Here is a 17,677-nt window from a genome sequence, read left to right on the forward strand (position 1 = left end):
GGTGACTGGGAAGGTCTCAGATATTTCACCGTCATCCAAGACACAAGCCATCATACTGTCATAGCATTACTAAGAATCTGTCAGGACAGTCCAATTTTGACATGATCCTCCATAGTCCCTGGTTACTGACAGAGGCATGCACTTTTGTGAGGTCCACAAAAGTTGTCTAGAGTTCACAATTTTGCTCTTAACACTTCTTCTGTTGTTGACGCACGGCAAACATCATATCAATGGTTCTATGGCCCTCGTGGAAGCTCCACTGCATTTCCGACTGTTTGTCCTCCTCCAGGTGAGTGATCAGACAGTACAGCAGAACTCGAGCGAGAACCTTTCCTCCTGACGAGAGCACCGAGATTCCATGATGATCATCACACACCTGGTTATTGCCCTTCCTTTAATAGAGATATTCGATGGACGTGTCTCTCAGTTCCTGTGGAATGGATCCTTGGTTCCAGAAGGACTGAAACAGCTCAGTGAGTTTCCGTAGCAGCACAGGACCACAGATTTTGACATCAACCTGGGTCATCCTGTGGATGGCCTCATCATTGATGAGCTGAGGTGGTTGAGAACTGCTTCAAAATGTTCAGTCCATCTCTGGAGGATCTGTAACTTATCTGTAAGGAGGGTAATGCCATCTGAACTCACGAGGGGAGAAGCTCCAGAAGACTGTGGTTCATAGAGTGTGTTGAGGACTTAATAAACCCACTTGGAGTAATTCCTTTCAGCATACACCTGTATCTCATCTGCTTTGGTGATCAGCCACAAGTCCTGCATTTTGCGCAGTTTGTTTTGTACTGTTTGTCAAGCGTTGATGAAGGTGGCCGCCTTTTCTGCTGAAGATGGGTCATCTAGTGGGCATGATGCAGGTGGTGCTTTTCAACCAGTAAGGCCCATATTTCCACATCACTTTTGTCAAACCAGTCTTGGTGCCTTCATGTGAAGGGCCCTAATACCTTTGATGCTTCTGTGTGGTCAGTGTTGGGAAATCACTTCCAGTCTTTCTCTGCCTTACCCTCAAGATGAAAATCAATAAGCTCATTCTCTATGATCCTTCATTAGCAAGGTGAATTTGGCTAAGGGCTGCAGTGTCAATGTTGTAGTGCATGAGCTTTCTGGTGACAATAGCTGATCTCTTCAGCGTGTCTGCCAAGATGTTATCCAGTAGTGTGCGCAGATTCCATGTTCCAATGTTAATCGGTGTCGCCCTAAGTTTTGAGGCCCGCCATTTGAGCGTCTTCAAACTCACTCTGGCCTGATTAGACTGCTGTTCCCCCATCAGTGTCTCAGCAGTGCTCTACTGACTCCAAACTTTTGGACATGAGTATTGCAGGCCTGAACAACTACTGAACATGTAGCCTACCTAAACTGTCTAGGAGTGTTCCACCAATGGGGCTGAATGGGAACGGGCTGATCTGGACACTGCCGCAGGTATTTCCATTCTCAAGGAGGGCTGAACCAACAACCCTGGCCATTTGCTGTAAGCATCATTCAGGATTGTGCAGAGCCATCAGGGAGCCCAGCAATTCATGTCCACAATCCTCAAGAAGTAAAACAATGAGGCAAATACCCTCTAACCCTAATGACCAGGGTAATAAATGCGTTTTTGAATGAATAGTCAATGCAAGGGGGAAGTAACCCAGACTTCCGCGGTAAATAGATAATTTAAGAAATCTCCGTGTACAAATAGTGTAACATCAGCGAAATTTTATTACATCATATCATTCTTTGAACATGTTATTCTAGACATTTGCATGTACATTTCTTTTGTACATGTCATTCTGTATATCAAAATTGCATTTGTCTAATTAGGTGCTCCTAATATGAACAGGGAAAGTGCTGGGGTGCAGGTGCGTGAAGGTGATATATACAGTGTGTGAGAAAGTGGTCAAAAAGAAATTTATGGAATTCCAGGAGCTCCTTTGAGTCCAGGAAGCCCTGAAGTTTCACAAAGAATGTATATTCATATAATCCACTTTTTTAATTTTGTCGACGTTTTGACCCCGTATGGAGGTGAGTCAAAGAGGGGTCATCATCAGGACAACATGATTCCAACCGGTAGCACCCAAGGGTAGTGTGAATCACTCAATTAGTAGAGGACTGGTGAATCAAAAAATATATTAAAATTGTTATAAAAAAAAATTAAAAAGATTCGGTGGTTAGGGGATCAAAACTCACCTAAATTCCAGTGTGTACGAAACCATCTGGTAGTAACTACTACAGAAAATGTTCCAGGGTCTGTGGGTCTAGATTTATGTTGTAGGAGAAGAGGGCCCCAAATGGCTGAAAACAAGGGTATAAAATCCATTAATTGGATTTCTCAGCGTGGGAAAGAGTGATCTATATTTAGAGAAACCATAAAACACTTACGGGTGTTGTATGGGTCCCAGAATCAAGAATCCACCGGGAGCACCGCACCAATCCGGGGCTCTGGGTATCTACAAAAACGGAGGGTTCATTGTAGAGCGAGGCAGGTCAAAACATTAGAGTGGGGCTAAGGAATAAATCCAGGTATGGGATAGTCCTTACTGTTGGCTGGTATCACATCCAGCTAGCAGATGTATGCGTGGTGACTTGGCAAGGATTCCAGTCAAATTATAAAAAGGCTGCGCCCGTGCACGATGAATCCTGTGTCACGGAGCGGCCACACGTCATATGTGCGATGTGATTTGGAAAAGCTACGCCTCCATGTTGGAGCGAGCATAAAAAGAGGTGATTGGTTTGAGATTCAACCAATCACGGCGCTGAGTCTAGTGGGGCTGTATCGCAAATTAGTCACAGGCGGACTGTAAAAGGAAGGTTCCCTTTCTGGTCCGTTCACTAGAACGGATACTGCGTCATGGCCGTGCAAACACAATTGTTTCGGCCGGCGGGCTTTGAGGATAGAATGTAGGCACTGTCGATCGTAATAAGTAAAAATGTGGAGTAAAACAGAAACCATAAACTAAAAAGATGTCAAATACAGTGACATGCTTCGACGGCTGATGTCGACACAAGGCAGTACAGTAATGTACATTATACAATACAATAATACCCAACCCAAAGTCATGGTGAGTCTTATGGTGTTGGTAACATAAGTCATATAGTGTTGGTAACATGAATATGAGGTATATCCGTGTAATTCCATCCAGATAAGATCATGATGGAATAGAGACATGATTTGAAGCATAAAACACATTACACTGAATAAAATTGATACAGTTCGATGACTTATCTCTCGACAGATGTCGAGGCAAGATGGTACCGTGATGTATATTATACACACTACAGTGGTTAGTGATATAATATGAACGAAGTAGGCTCGTATGTCCATGTGTTTCTGGAGGTACAGGTGTTATAGGTACAATATGGTGGGTCACATTAGAACAATTGCACAGTAAATTTTCATTAGTAGAGGCACATTGTGCAGTGTTATTATGCAGTTCATGAACAATTGTTTCAGTCTCCCTGCGAATCGACAATGGACCCAGTGTGGAGCGGTCAGGTAGCTGTACTGACTATGGGTAGGATTCAAAGGGAGTGCAGTGTTATTATGCAGTTCATGAACAATGGACCTGGTGTGGAGCGGTCAGATAGCTGTACCTCCTGTGGGTAGGATTCTAAGAACTCAAAGGGAGTGCCTGTTGTAAAAGGGAGTCTATTGGTGGGAGTCTATCATAGGGCAGAATGCTACCAATCTTCAATTGTGTTGAGACCTTCTCTGATAGTGCCACATTTCTCTATCCAAAATAATTCTCTTTTGGATAGGATATATTCTTTGTCTCCACCCCTTGGTCCCAAAGAGATTTGTTCGACCATCTGCCATTTAAACTCTTCCCACTTGTGCTGTAGTATTTCGAGGTGCTCAACCAGCGACGCTCCTTGTTTCTTGCACTTAATCCTACTCTTATGTTGTAGGATCCGGCACTTGACCTATTGAGTAGTCTCTCCTATGTGTAGCAGTCTGCAGGGACACCAGATGGAATAAATGACGTCTTGTATGTTGCAGTTGGTGAACTTGGGCAGGGTAAATGTGTAATTATTATGACAAAATTATGTGGTATTGAAAGTCATTTTACACGCTGCGCAATTACCGCATTTATAGTGACCGACTACGGTTGGTAAGTCCCATAGTGTGTTTGCATTTCTTTTTGGTGTCTGTGGGAGGAGTGCGCAGGTGAGGGTGTCATTGAGATTTTTCCCATTCTTAAAGGAAAAGAGTGGGCCTTCCTGTGTATGCAGGTGTTCCTTGATTAGCGGCCAATGTTGTAAAATTACTTTCCGAATGTGATTACTCGCTGGACTGAATGTAGTAACGCACGCCAGCCTGTTATTCTCTGGCTTTTGTTGTTTGGGTTCAAGAAGAGCCTCTCTGTGATTAAACCAAGCACACTTCCTGGCTCTCTTTACCAGTCTTTTGGGGTAACCCCTTTCAGTCAGTCTATTGATCAGGATGTCAAATTCCTTAAAGTAATCACTCTTCTCCGTACAGTTTCTCAGGAATCAGAGCTGTATTTGACTTAAAATTGCCACAGAAGAGATAAAACACTAGACTGGAATATTAGTTATGCTTCTTGTGCTTTTTCATGCCTTATTGTCCAAACGATCACATTCTGTGAACTGGTTTCTTCTCTTTTATACCTGCTTCGATCCACGTGCAAACTGAACTCTGTTAAGACATCTTTCTCAAAAAAGATTGTAAAGCCTAGTTATATTTCTCATTGTTCGTTTTAGTTATCATTTACATTGTGAGCACTAAGTGCTGTGCAAGTCATGTAGAAGTAGCAAATACTCATTATTTATTCATTTTTAGATCTGGCTATTAACAGTGTTGTTGGTGTTAGTGCTCTCACTTCAACATGACAAACATCATGCATTATACAGAGAGGGGGGTTCAGGCTAGTCCCCTTCAGCTTTTGGGTGAGTGACTGAGCTACATTCAGGAATTATCTCACTCGGGGTCAGTCACCTTTGGATATCAGCCCATTTCCTTTCTTGTTGTTAACCCGTTAAGTGCGGGTGTCGGCCACTGGCCGATGCCCGCACTACCTCCCTGGTGCGGGTCACGACCAGTGGCCGACACCAGGGAGGGGGTTAGAAAATCTTTGGGTGCGTTGCACCTGAGGATATTCTTTTTTTATTTATTTTTAAACCCCTGGGAGACACAGAAGCTCTTCCGTGTCTCCCCCCCGCCCCCCAGCCCCTTTCGTCACTCCGATGGGGAAAATGGCCCCAAATGGCCTTCCCCACATTCAGGAAGGCCTCGTATGAAAGGGGAGACTCTCCCCTTTCATACGAGGCCTTCCTGAACACGTTTCCGGGGGCCAGGAAACGCCACTAGACACCAGGGATTTCACTTGGGGGGAGTCGGCCCCACTCGGAAAACGGGCCGCCCCCAAGGGCCATATTTTTTTATTTCAAGGTTGGTGCCCCCTGAGGGTGCGCGATCGCGCCAGCCTGAGGGGCTAATTTTTACAAAAAAATAAATAAAGAAATTGACAGGGGGTCGTCCGTGGGTAGGGCGACCCCCTGCGGGGGGCAACACTTTTTTTAGTAGTTGTAGGGTTTCCCTGGGGGACATTTTAGCCCCCAACAAAACCCTACAACTACCAAAAAAATACAGATATATATATATATATATATATATATATATATATATATATATATAGATCACTTTTGTCAATGCATGTGTGGTTTCCCTGGGGGCTGCGATCGGCCCCCAGGAAAACCAGACCCACATATAAAAGTGATCGATATATATATTTGCCACCAGTTGTCTTGCAGTTGCAGCTTGCGTCTTCAAAGCAATGTGCATACTTCAACTGACGCATTTCAACTGTAGCTTTTAGGCAGCAATAAAAAAGTCAAGTAAGTCTTGTGATTATGTTTCTGCTACAAAAGGATCAGACTTTTGTCTAGTGGCAGTTTTAGTGCCATAAAGAAGCGCAGAAGGTTTGTATGCCTACTGCAAAGAGCAAATCTGTATTTTATGTAAATAGCTGAGTACATTAGTAAAGTCAGCCACTACCTGCACTATAATACAAATTAAATGTATGTGCGGGGTTGGGGTGGCTATGGAGAGATGAAGAGAACGTTTGCTGGGTGGTAATGAGGGAATCCGAGGAGGAGGACATGGGAGTGGGAGCACCAATAATGATTGTTGGACTGGGCGTAGGAGGTGCTAAAGACTGTGACGAATGGTATGTGACAAGGTGTTTGAGTGTCTTAAAAGAACGTGACGATTGAGGGAAGAAGCGCAGGTAAGGTGGCCTCTACTGTTGCACGTATCACACACACACACCAGCAATTTTGTGACTATCTATGTAGGCTAGTGTTTTAGAGCAACAGTTTAGCCAATAGCAGAGATGGCATCTTGATGGATGACTGCTGCTGACGTCGTCACTCGGGTTATAGAGGACAGCTCTGACATAGGATCAGAGACTGAGACGGCAGATACTGAGACAGCATCTGAGGGATAGGACAATGGCGCAGACTCTGGGAGTCATTTTTCAGTTGGAGGAGTCTCATTGGATAACTCCTTCCAGTAAATTGTGAGGGAGGTGATAAGGACAGTCCTGTTGTCCCTTCACAAGCACAGTCTGGGCAACGGGGCAATAGTGGGTTAGCCCAACCCAGAGAGCAGGTGAATGCGGAGCCAACCACAGAGAGGGTGCTCTCTTGGGAGCTCCCCAATTTAGTTCAGCCCCAAATTCCACCACCCAAATCGTATTGTGGAGACATCAAAATTATCTATGGCAAAACAAACTGGTTTTGTAAGGCAGGCACCTGTGTTTTTGGTCCTGGGTTCGGCGGCCATATAGGGAAACATACTAAACCCAACATTTCTGGAAACTAGACATCCGGGGGATTCCACAGAGGTGTGACTTGTGTGGATTCCCCAAAGTTTTCTTACCCAGAATACCCTGCAAAGCTGAAATGTTGAATAAAAACTCTATTTTTCTTGCATTTCTGTCACACAAACTACAGGAATATGCAGCGATCCACAAAATTCCTACCACCCAGTGATTCCTCACCTGTCCTGATGAAAACACTACCCCACTTGAGTGCCTATACCTAGTGCCTGCGTAAGGAATGGATCACCCCAGGGTCAACAGTTGCCTCATGTAGGTACCAACATTGACCGTTGTGTGATCTATTCCTGTTGTGGGCACTAGGCCTACCCACACAAGTGAGGTACCATTTTTATCGGGAGACTTGGGGGAATGCTGGGTGGAAGGAAATTTGTGGCTCCTCTCAGATTCAAGAACTTTCTATCACCGAACTGTGAGGAAAAAGTGTTTTTTTTTTTCAAATATTGAGGTTAGCAAATGATTCTGGGTAACAGAACCTGATCAGAGCCCCACAAGTCACCCCATCTTAGATTCCTCTAGGTATCTAGTTTTCAAAACTGTGCAGGTTTGCTAGGTTTCCCTAGGTGCCGGCTGAGCTAGAGGCCAAAATCCACAGCTAGGCACTTTGCAAAAAACAGCTCTGTTTTCTTTGTTAAAATGTGATGTGTCCACGTTGTGTTTTGGGGCATTTCCTGTCACGGGCACTAGGCCTACCCACACAAGTGAGGTATCATTTTTATCGGAAGGCTTGGGGGAATGCTTGGTGACAGGAAATGTGTGGCTCCTCTCAGATTCCAGAACTTTCTGTCACCGAAATATGAGGAAAAAGTGTTTTTATGGCCACATTTTGAGGTTTGCAAAGGATTCTAGGTAATAGAACCTGATCAGAGCCCCACAAGTCAGCCCATCCTGGATTCCCGTAGGTGTCTAGTTTTAAAAAATGTGCAGGTTTGGTAAGTTTCCCTAGGTGCCGGCTGAGCTAGAGGCCAAAATCTACAGCTAGGCACTTTGCATAAAGCACGTCAGATTTCAATGTAAAAATGTGATATGTCCATGTTGCCTTTCCTGTCGCGAGCATTAGGCCTACCCACGCAAGTGAGGTACCATTTTTATCGGGAGACTTGGGGGACTACAGAATAGCACAACAAGTGTTATTGCCCCTTGTCTTTCTCTACATTTTTTCCTTCCAAATGTAAGACAGTGTGTAAAAAAGACGTCTATTTGAGAAATGGCCTGTAATTCACATGCTAGTAAGGGCACCCCCGAATTAAGAGATGGGCAAATAACTACTGCTGCTCAATACCTTATCTTATGCCCATTTTGGAAATACAAAGGTTTTCTTGATACCTATTTTTCACTCTTAATATTTCAGCAAATGAATTGCTGTATACCCGGTATAGAATGAAAACCCATTGCAAGGTGCAGCTCATTTATTGGCTCTGGGTACCTAGGGATCTTGATGAACCTACAAGCCCTATATATCTCTGCAACCAGAAGAGTCCAGCACATGTAACGGTATATTGCTTTAAAAAATCTGACATTGCAGGAAAAAGTTACCGAGTAAAACGTGGAGAAAAATTGCTGTTTTTTTCAGCTCAATTTAAATATTTTTTTATTTCAGCTGTTATTTTCTGTAGGAAAACCTTGTAGGATTTACACAAATTACCTCTTGCTGAATTCAGAATGTTGTCTACTTTTCAGAAATACTTAGCTTTCCGGGATCCAGTGTTGGTTTCACACCCATTCCTGTCACTGACTGGAAGGAGGATGAAAGCACCAAAAATAGTAAAAATGAAGTATGTACCAGTAAAATGCCAAAATTGTGTTGAAAAATGTGGTTTTCTGATTCAACTCAGCCTGTTCCTGAAAGCTGGGAAGATGGTGATTTTAACACCAGAAACCCTTTGTTGGTGCCATTTTCAGGGAAAAAACACAAGCCTTCTTCAGCAGCCCTTTTTTCCCATTTTTTTTAAAAACAAACAATCTTTAAGTGTATTTTGGCTAATTTCTTGGTCTCCTCCAGGGGAACCCTGAAACTCTGGGTACCTTTAGAATCCCTAGGATGTTGGAAAAAAGGGACGCAAATTAGGCAAGGATAGCTTATGTGGACAAAAAGTTATGAAGGCCTAAGTGCGAACCACCCCATATAGCCAAAAAAGGGCTCAGCCCATGGGGGGGAAAGGCCCAGCAGCTAAGAGGTTAACATCTTTCCCAGGCAAATTTTGCATTTGTGTGAAGGGCGGTTACTGTGCATACAAAGGAAAAGGTCCAGCCATTTAACTTGTTTCCCATAATCTCCTATCACAACTGCTATTTTTGCCTCCCTGCCACGCCCTTAATTTCCTAAAATTTTCACATATCATATGGTGTTAGGGAAGAGTGGTCTACCTAGTAGAAATATTATCGACTTTATTAACAACATTAGACCTTCCAAAGTTGTTGTTTTGTGTGACCGTGTCTACTTGTTTAGTGGCCGCAATATAATTTCTCATTTTTTCCCCGTAAACCAGTTTCGAGTGCCAATTGTGCACTTTTCCCACTGATTGCAAAGAGAGTGGCATATTCCAAAGAGACTCTTTTCCTTCCATCGGTTTTCCTATCTTTTCCTCAATATATAGGACCGACTCAGAGGTATGTTTTTTCCACCAGAACTAGACCTGCCTTTCCTTTCGTTTGCGTTGCCTTATCCTTCGAGTTGTCATCTTTCCCGCTCGCTGGCGCCGTACCTTTTCTCTATTTTCCAATGTAAATTCCAGCCAAGACGCTCATATTTCTGCATTCTGTATATGCGCCTGTCCATTGACGGCTTTTCGTAAATGAAAACGAACTCTGCCTTCTTTGGGTCATATTAGATCCAGATGTGCTATTAACTTGTTCTTCACTTGCAAATTTTCACTTCTTAATCTTATTTTCTAACTGCTTTTGTAATTATGCCTGTTTTCATTAGTAAAATGCAGACTTGACAAAAGCAATGCAATTAATTAATAGCCAATTCTACATTTAGTTTACATAATGCGTGACTGCCATAACCTTATCAGAGACACCCATAGCAGCACACACATCGGTTAGCATAATCTCTCTTTCTTTGTTATTCACACTCGCAATCACAACCAAGCAGACACATATATACACACACACATATACATACACACATTTGTATGAAGCACATACAACGTAGATGAAAACTGATGTACAGGCAGACACCAGTATACTCAAGAACACAGAGATGCATAAACAACACATACACTTTTATGGACACTTAAGTTTTAAACCACACAGTGACAGCTACACAGACACACATGCAAAATGTACTCACATTTTTAAACTTTCGTGCCTATATGCAGAAATGGAAACCAAGACGTCCATTCCGAACACGCACTCCTAAAAACATAATTGAATGAAACACGTAAACATACACATTAAATATCATATTACATAAATAGCACATCAATTAAACAAAGTATTACTTTAAGTTGGTGTTCCGCATAGGGCACTTTATAATCGACTACCTTAAAATCTCTGGTGGCATCAGCAGCTTGAGGAGTATGGACAAGCTTAGTCTGAAATATAAACAAGTATTTGCAATGGAACGGGTCTCGCATTTCTCCGAGTTGGAGCTATTAGCAGTTGTAAACTCCCAACCCGACTGTTCTTGCCTCATTAAGTGGAAAAAATAGTAGCGCGATCGCACTGCTAAAGAATGGAAATGGAAACGATCTAGCGTTTGCTTGAGCTCGAGGAATTAGCATTGTAAACTCCTAACCGGACTTTTCTTGCCAAATAAATTGAAAATGAAAATAAAACAGTTTCACATAACTAACTGGACTTTCCTTGCCATATAAACTGATAAGTAAAAGTTTCACATAAGCGAGCTGATGGCCACCATCAGTGCAAAGCAGACACACAAATGGAAATATCAGTTACCTCATAGTGAAACCTATCGGCAAAAGTGCAAGTTATCTACATAACTGGCAAAAGTGCAATTCACTATGTTACAGGGTCGTTTTCATGCAAAGTGCTCGACTTCTGCCAAGCGAGATCGCACTGCGAAAAAAGAGAAAAAGTAGTCCACAAACTGGATGGAAAACAGCTAGCCTCGTATGTTTTCAGTACTTGGTCGCTGCGCTTAAGGAGGGCTAACCACCGGAAAAGGCATGACGTATGCATGCCTTTCACTAATGAAAGCATGCAGATTTGAAAAGGCAAGCCCATGAACCAATGAAACACATTGACGTGACATTGGCGGGGCTCCGAGTCCTTTTCTTACTACTACAGCATCTCGCATGCACTAGCACATGCTATCGTAGGCTCTACCTTAAAAATTAAGCGGCTTTCAAACTGCCCACAGTCCTTCTCTTGTGCAACCTCTACCATCTAGAATTTACCATCATTTGAACTGGGGTGCTCTAATGCCCCCTCCAGTTTCTTAAATAGCTTAACAGCACTTGTTTAAAATCTATGCAACTTCATTCATTTCACTGACCTCTAGAAAACCATCTTCCTAATAGGGCCCTTTTAACGCTCTCCCAGTCTGCCTAGGACCTTCCTCCTCATGTAACCCCTAAGCATCTTGCATTTTGATCCCTGTCACTTTAGTTCCTCCGTTTGTTGACCTGCTTATTATCTCTCTTCCTCAGCCCCCCTCACACCCATCCACCCATTCCCTTTAAACTCCATAGACTTATCCTCCAACATGTTCATCTCTCCTTAAATCAACTTTAATTCTAAGCTACCCCCACATGAACTTTTGAATCCTATATGCTTAACATCTCCCTTTTTAATAATGTCCTAATCTATTTATTAGGTCAAGCATACGATGTGTTGGTATCTATGTGGGCTTTAAACCACGCCCAACACTTTCACTTGTTCGTGGGCCTGCCTTTAAAAAATCCTTTACTATCATTGGTAAATAGTTAACGTTTGTCCCTCCTTGAGTCTGTTTTGTTACCTACTTGGGGACCGACCCTGTTACATGGATAATTGCACTTTTGCCGATATGTTTGACTGCGAGCGAAATTATTTTTATTTTTGTGTCTCCTTCGCGCTCATGCTCTTGGCAGCCATGGCGCTTTGAATCGGCCTACTAATGTCAACTAATGTTTTAAGCACCCTGCATGCTCCTTGTGGTGTAGGGACTACGGGTGGGTTGGGAGTGTGGGTGGGGAGTAAGGATTGGTTACCCTCCTGGGTGTCCATATATGAATCTATGAGACAGCCAGCATAATTTTCAGGTGATTTAGTTTTTTTGCCTTACAGCACAGCAGTGTGTCCCGACCAAAGTACCTGCCTTCTGACTAAAGCTGCAAGCCGGCCCCTGGGCAGTGTTTAATATTGCATTTTTTTTTCGAATTAAAGAATCGTAGAACAACAAAAAGATATTTGAAACATGTTGACGCCAAGTGTTAGAAATGGGGTCTTTGGTTGGCAGTCAGGTTACCCCCGTCCAAGCAAGGACTCTTACTCTAGTCAGGGTAAGTCACACACAATCCAGATTATCCTGTGCCCACCCTCTGGTAGCTTGGCACTGAGCAGTTTACTTTTAAGGCAATGTGTAAAGTATTTGTGCAATAAATCATGCAAAAACACAGTATAAACACCACAATAATACACCACACAGGTCTAGAAAAATATAGAATATTTATCTGAGTAGAATAACGTCAAAACAATCAAGATTTGATAAATACAAGTGGAAATATCACTTTTGTAATGATAGAGGCTTTAGTTCTTAAAAAGCAATAAGTGCCTCTTGCAAGCACAAAGTACCTAGTTTGTGTCTAAATTATCTGCACAGGACCACAGAGGATAAGATGCGTGGAAAACAGGGAGGTGTTTGTCGGTTTTTCCGGGCCCACACAGCAGATGCGTCAATGCTTTTCCAGGCAACACAGGCTTTGCGTCGATTTCTAGAACGAAGTCACAGGAGCTGCGTCTATCCGGTGGGCGATGTGGGAAATTTCTGTCGCACGGAAGGCGCTGCGTCGATTCCTCTCATAGGAAGTCAGGCTGCGTCGTTCTTGCTCGGCTATATGTCGATCCAGTGGGCCGTGCGTCGAAGTTCCAGTCGCAACGCTGGCGCTGCGTCGATCTCCAAATGGGGAGCCGGGCTGCGTCATTCTGGTTCGGCGTTGTGATGATTTTCCCACTGCCTGCCGGAATCATAGCACAGTGCACAGTGCTATGATTCCGGCAGGCTGTGTGTTGATTTTTACCGCACAAGGAGTTCTTAGCAGAGACAAAGTCTTTTTGGCTCTGAGACTTCAAGAAACAGGAGGCAAGCTCAATCCAAGCCTTTGGAGAGCACTACTCAGCAGAGCCGGAAGGCAGCAAGGCAGCAGTCCTTTACAGCAAGGCAGCCAGGTGAGTCCTTTAGGTAGCCAGGCAGCCTCTCTTGGCAGGTTGCTGGTTCTGGTTCAGAGTTCTTTCCCAGTAGGTATCTTGTCCAGAACTGTCTGCATTGGTAGGGTCAGGACTCCGTTTATATACCCAAATGTGCCTTTGAGGTGGGGGAGACTTCAAAGAGTGGTTTAGAAGTGCACAAGGTCCCCTTTCAGTTCCATCCTGTCTGCCAGGGTCCCAGCAGGGGGTTTGGCAGTCCATTGTGTGAAGGCAGGCCACTGTCCTTTTAAATGTGTCAGGCCCTCCGCCCTCCCGGCCCAGGAAGACCCATTCAGTATGCAGATGTGTGCAGGTGTGACCGAGCATCCTGTGGAGGGGGTTGTCTGAGTGAAATGCTCAAGGGAGCTGTCAACTAACCTAGCCAGATGTGGATTGTAAGGCACAGAAGGTTTTAAGTGCAGAGAACTGCTCAATTTCTAAAAGTGGCATTTCTAAATTAGTAATATTAAATCCAACTTCACCAGTCAGCAGGATTTTGTATTACCATTCTGGCCATACTAAATATTACCCTGTTACTCCTTTGAGATCAGAATCTACCACTAAAACAATATACTAGGGTAGCCCTAATGTTAGCCTATGAAAGGAGCAGGCCTCACAGCAGTGAAAAACGAATGTAGGAGTTTTACACTACCAGGACATATAAAATATACAGGTATATGTCCTACCTTATATCTACATAGCACCCTGCCCTATGGGTTACCTAGGGCCTACCTTAGGGGTGACTTATATGTAGAAAAAGAGGAGTTTAAGGCATGGCAAGTACTTTTAAATGCTAAGTCGAATTGGCAGTGAAACTGCACACACAGCCCTTGCAATGGCAGGCCTGAGACATGGATAAGGGGCTACTTATGTGGGTGGCACAATCAGTGCTGCAGGCCCACTAGTAGCATTTATTCTACAGGCCCTGGGCACATGTAGTGCACTTTAGTAGGGACTTATAAGTAAATTAAGTAAGCCAATTGGGTATGAGCCAATGTTACCATGTTTTAAGGGAGAGAGCATATGCACTTTAGCACCTGTTAGCGGTAGTAAAGTGCGCAGTGTCCTAAAACCAGCAAAAACAATGTCAGAAAGTGGAGGGATGCAGGCAAAAAGTTGAGGGGGACCACCCTAAGGCTGTCAGGTCTAACACCAAGCATTTGACAGTGTATGCTGTGTTCACTTCTGCAACCTCATTCATTGTTTCATGTAGCACCATCACATCAACTCGGAGCACTAATTTGAAGACTTCAGTAAGACAACTCCCAAAAATGTGCAGCTTCCATTGCCATAACGGGTGATGCATGCATGCCAGTCATAAAAACAACTTTCTCACATAAGTGACCCCTCTCCATCAGTGATGCATTCTTTATAATCAATGTGCCTAATAATGTTTGCATATAGTTTTTATAGGGATAGGGACGAGCGCAAATCGCCCTGTCCCCTGTTGTAATTTCTCTTTGGGCTTCTAACAATGCCCATGTCATGTCAGTCACTTTCATTGGTTCATGGGATTGCCTTTTAAAATCCGCTTGCTTTCATTAGTGAAAGGCATGCATACGTCATGCCTTTTCCGGTGTCTAGCCCTCCTCGAGCGCATCGACCAACTACTGAAAACATACGAGGCTCGATGTTTTCTGTCTGGTTTCTGGACTACTTTTTCTCTTTATTTGGCAGTGCGATCTCGTTGGGCAGTAGTCGCATGCTTTGCCTGACATCGATCCTGTTACATAGTTAATTGCACTTTTCCTGGTTACATAGATAATTGAACTTTTGCCAATAGGTTTCACCTCTAGCGATCTTTTATTTCTCTTTGTGTGTCTGCTTTGTGCTGATGGCGGCTATCGGGTCCCTTATGTGAAACTTTTACTTTTCATTTTATATGGCAAGAAAAGTCCAGTTAGATATGTGAAACTGTTTTATTTTCATTTTCAACTTCTGTGCGGAGAAAAGTCCGGTTAGGAGTTTACAAAGCTAATTGCTCGAGCTCAAGCAAACGCCAATTCACCGCCAAGAGCGTGAGCGCGAAGGAGACACACAAAAAGAAAAATAATTTCTCTCGCAGTCAAACATATCGGCAAAAGTGCAATTATCCATGTAACAGAGTCGGTCCTGTTTTATTTTTCATTTTCAATTTATGTGTCAAGAAAAGTCCAGTTAGGAGTTTACAATGCTAATAGCTCTAACTCGAGCAAATGCATGACCCATTGCATTGCAAATGCGTGTTAATAGAGTGCTGATTGGCCCATTTGATGTCTTATTATATTTATGTTTTTTGTTTGTGGTAACAGTGCAGTTAATGTTTGTGATGACACATTAAAGCATGTGATATTTGTATGTGGATAAAACTTAAATTAGCTTGATTTGTTTCTCAGTCGTACAACAGTTTTTTGCTTCTTTTACTCAATGCATGACATGGTTTGGTTTCCTGTGAAACTATTGAGGATTCCTGTTGAATTCTTGCCAAAGGAACAATACGTCTTACTGTTTTTTTGTAATATCAGAAAGTAACTAAGTCGTAGAGCCTAGCTTTAAAAGTTTGCTTTTTAATTCCAAGGCACCCGGTCTTGCCCTTTTCCAATATTGCTTGACTGCTTTGTATCACGTCAGGTGGAGTGATTGAAAAGAGTTTTTGCCTGTTATCGATACTTGGACCACAATAGCATAATAGCATAGTTTTTCATCTTTTGTATCATGCCATTTTCCATTTTCTTCTCCTCCATAGTTGAGTGTGAGAAAGTAGCCTCTTTCTAGCATGGTTACCCCATTTTTGGCCTGTTTGTGAGTGTTGGTCAGTGTGTTTTTACTGTCTCACTGGGATCCTGCTAGCCAGGACCCCAGTGCTCATAGTTTGTGGCCTATGTGTCTGTTGTCAGTATGCTTAACTGTGTCACTGAAGTTCTGCTAACCAGAACTCCAGTGCTTATGCTCTCTCTACTTCCAAATTAGTCACTATAGTTTAGTGGCTTAATTTACCAATTCCAATTGGCACACTGGACCCACCTTATAAGTCCCTGGTGAATGGTACTTAGGTACGCAGGGCATTGTTGTTCCATGGGATCCTTATGGGCTGCAGCATTTATTTTGCCACCCATAAGGAGCTCAGAAAAACTTTTCTTTAGGACTGCCACTGCAGCCTGAGTGAAATAGTGCACACACTATTTTAAAGCCATTTTCATTGCACCTAAGTAACTTATAAGTCACCTATATGTCTAACCTTCATTTACTGAAGGCTAGGTGCAAAGTTACTATGTGTGAGGGCACCCTTGCACTATCAAAGGTGCCCCCACATTGTCCAGGACCCATATTCCCCAGACTTCGTGAGTGCCGGGATACCATTACCCACATGCACTACATATATGTCAATACATATATGTAGCTTCACAATGATAACTCCGAATATGGCCATGTGAGGTGTCTAAGATCATGGAATTATCCCCCATTCCAAATCTAGTATTGGGTGGGCAATCCCATGCACCCTGGGGGCTCCACCATGGACCCCCAGTACTGCCAAACCAGCTCTCTGAGGTTTCCACTGCAGCCCCAGCTGCTGCCACCTCACAGACAGGTTTCTGCCGTCCTGGGGACTGAGAAGCTCAATCCCAGGAAGGCAAAACAATGCATTTCCTTTGGGAGGAGGGTGTTACACCCTTTCCCATTGAAAATAGGTGTTACAGGCTTGGAAGAGGTAGCCTCCCAAAGCCTCTGGTAATGCTTTGAAGGGCACAGATGGTGCCCTATAAGCCAGTCTACACTGGTTCAGGGACCCCCAGTCCTTGCTCTGGTGTGAAACTGGACAAAGGAAAGGGGAGTGACCACTCCCCTGTCCATCACCACCCCAGGGATGGTGCCCAGAGCTCCTCCAGTGTGTCCCTGGCAGTAGCCATCTTGGTTCCAAGGTGTGGGGACACTCTGGAGACCTCTGAGTGGCCAGTGCCAGCAGGTGACGTCAGAGACCCCTCCTGATATGTGCATACTTGGTTAGGTAGCCAATCCCTCTCTTAGGGCTATTTAGGCTATCTCCTCTGGGTGTTTCCTCATATTCAGCTTGCAAGACTCCTCCTGGAATCCTCTGCTTCAGCTTTTGACTGTGGGATCAACCGCAGACTGCTCCAGGAACTGCTCTAACTGCAACAAAGTATCCAGGACGACTCCTTTGATCTTCAACTTCAGCTCCAGCCCGCATTTGCAACAGTTTCCAAGGTGTGCACGCTCTGAAGACTGCCTGTCTTCATCCTGCACCAGAAGAACCGAACGAATCTCCCGTGGGGTGACAGAGTCACTTCTCTGCTTCTGCAGGCACCCTTCTGTGATGACAGCCAGTCCTCTGCGACTCCTCTCCTGATGACGAGCATGCTCCCTGGAACATAGGTGGTGGACCGAAGTTACCCAGACTGTCCTAAGGTCCAGCTGTCCAATTTCCTGGGACTCCAGTGGGTGCTGCCTGTTCTTCTGTGGGCTCTCTGAAGTGCTGA

At 43.9% G+C, this 17,677-nt stretch overlaps 1 protein-coding gene across 2 annotated transcripts in view; it reads left to right on the forward strand.

Annotated features, from left to right (window-relative positions):
- Positions 1-17,677, forward strand: part of USP54 (ubiquitin specific peptidase 54) — a 1,958,070-nt gene that overhangs the window by 1,242,193 nt on the left and 698,200 nt on the right. The window lies entirely within an intron of this gene.

This window comes from Pleurodeles waltl, chromosome 6, assembly GCF_031143425.1.
Source record: "Pleurodeles waltl isolate 20211129_DDA chromosome 6, aPleWal1.hap1.20221129, whole genome shotgun sequence".
Taxonomy (NCBI): Eukaryota; Metazoa; Chordata; class Amphibia; order Caudata; family Salamandridae; genus Pleurodeles; species Pleurodeles waltl.